The 2,500-nt window shown below is 43.8% G+C and overlaps 1 protein-coding gene across 1 annotated transcript in view; it reads right to left on the bottom strand.

Moving 5' to 3' along the window:
• The window catches only part of LOC120569497 (myosin light chain kinase, smooth muscle-like), a 71,457-nt gene that overhangs the window by 67,361 nt on the left and 1,596 nt on the right, over window positions 1–2,500 (bottom strand). The gene's annotated exons all lie outside the window — the stretch shown is intronic.

Genomic DNA, 2,500 nt, shown 5'->3' with positions numbered 1-2,500 from the left:
AGGATTGCATTACAGAGTTTTTACGTTGCTATGGACGCAGGATTCCAACCGTAGAGATGGAACGGACTATTTTCTCTAGTGGAAGCAATACAATCGTATTTAAATCAATAAACTCCCATTTAAATCTATATTTTGTCAAGTTATTAGTCAAATTATTGATTTATTTGGTAAGTAGCCATGTAATAAGCGGGATAATGTAGAGCGAGGCGGTTGTTATAGCGAATACAACCCCGACAGGGTGATTCAAGACCCCTAGAAGAGTGCTTAGGGTCGTCTACAAATTACTACACCGAAATGAGATACAAAAAAAATATTTATTAATTTAATGATTAAATAAGGTAATGTCTCCAAACTTACCTCAATTATTACTTGTCTCCTGCTAGTTATATTACAGCACTTACTTAAAAAAATAAAAAAAGTTAATTAATAAATATTTTTGTTGCATCTCTTTTCGGTGTGTTTGTAATTGTGATGATCCCTAAGCACTCTGCCTTTACAGCAGCAGACGCGAAACGAGAAGCCAGCAGGCAAGTGTTATTTACATAAACTTCTGGTGTACTTACAAACTTTACAATCCATCGTTTTATGAGTACATAACCTATATGTACTAGCGTAGACCTTTGGTATCATTTCGGGCATTATTAGTGGGGTCATTTAAGAGATACAAACGTGGGTCCATTAGCCTCTGCGCTAAGCTATCCAGCGGCTAACGCTACTCTAGCTAACTCTCCCAATGTTCGACCCAGGTGAAAAAAGCTTCTGGGGGGGTGTTTGGCTCGAGGTCATGGTGCAAAGGACCCTAGGGTGAATTACTCCGAACCAGCACTTTAACTGGTGATTCTCGCTGTTTGTATTCTTCACCTGCTAGCTAAACTGCACGTGGCTGTTGATTCGGTAGCGACTGCTGAACGCCCTTGCTCACGTTTGGACCTGCCCCCGCTGCTAAAAACAATCCTAAAGGAAACACTGTAACGCACTTATTTCTACTCACAAAGTACCTTTACATTCTGGTAACTGCAGTACTAGTTGTATTTTACGTGTGTGGAGGAGATTAAATCATTGCAGTACGTCACAGTGTGTTTATGCTACTCTGTTGGTCACTAATATCGTCATCATTAGGGTCGGGCATCGGTTAGATTTTAACGATTCTGATTCCAATCCCGATTCCTCCTTTCGATTCCGGTTCTCATCGATTCTGATTCCGATTCTTTGAGGGTGGAGTTGAAACGGGTCACATGCTTATTTGACCAGGAAAGTGGATTACATCACTCCAGTTCTGAAGTCTCTACACTGGCTTCCAGTGCCTCAAAGAATTGATTTCAAAATACTTTTACTGGTTTATAAATCACTAAACGGTGGTCTGGGACAGGTCTGCTACACTATGACCCAACCAGACCTCTCAGGTGGTCTGGGACAGGTCTGCTACACTATGACCCAACCAGACCTCTCAGGTGGTCCGGGACAGGTCCGCTACACTATGACCCAACCAGACCTCTCAGGTGGTCTGGGACAGGTCTGCTACACTATGACCCAACCAGACCTCTCAGGTGGTCCGGGACAGGTCCGCTACACTATGACCCCCCCAGACCTCTCAGGTGGTCTGGGACAGGTCTACACTATGACCCCCCCAGACCTCTCAGGTGGTCTGGGACAGGTCCGCTACACTATGACCCCCCAGACCTCTCAGGTGGTCTGGGACAGGTCTACTACACTATGACCCACCCAGACCTCTCAGGTGGTCCGGGACAGGTCCGCTACACTATGACCCACCCAGACCTCTCAGGTGGTCTGGGACAGGTCTGCTACACTATGACCCAACCAGACCTCTCAGGTGGTCGGGGACAGGTCTACTACACTATGACCCACCCAGACCTCTCAGGTGGTCTGGGACAGGTCTGCTACACTATGACCCACCCAGACCTCTCAGGTGGTCTGGGACAGGTCTACTTGTTGTCCCCAGAGTCAGAACTAAACAGGGGGAAGCAGCGTTCAGTTTTTATGCTCCACATATCTGGAACAAACTCCCAGAAACCTGCAGGTCCGCTCCAACTCTCAGTTCTTTTAAATCTAAGCTAAAGACCTATCTATCTTTTTGATGTTGCTTTTCTTTAAATAATCTATTTTATTAACTTTAATTTCTTATACTGCACTATCAATTTTATTCTTGTCTTTTAATGTTTTTAATTTGTTTATTAATGTTTTTAAATTGTTTTTAATTGTTTTCTTACTGCTCTTTAATGTTTTATGTAAAGCACTCTGAATTGCCCTGTTGCTGAAATGTGCTCTACAAATAAAGCTGCCTTGCCTTATTTCACAAATAAGAGGAACGTTTTATTTTGATTCAAAGGTGGGGTTGCAGTTTTACAGCTTTTTCAACGTAAAATAAGGCCACGCTAGAGCGCCGCTTACTGTGCTCCACGGCTGCAACACAACAAGCGCCTGGTTGCTACGGAAACCAAAACTTGCGCATGTTAAATTTGGAACCCGTGAACGATTCCAA

Source organism: Perca fluviatilis, chromosome 12 (genome assembly GCF_010015445.1).
Source record: "Perca fluviatilis chromosome 12, GENO_Pfluv_1.0, whole genome shotgun sequence".
Classification (NCBI taxonomy): Eukaryota; Metazoa; Chordata; class Actinopteri; order Perciformes; family Percidae; genus Perca; species Perca fluviatilis.
This window is presented reverse-complemented; position numbering and strand designations above follow the sequence as displayed.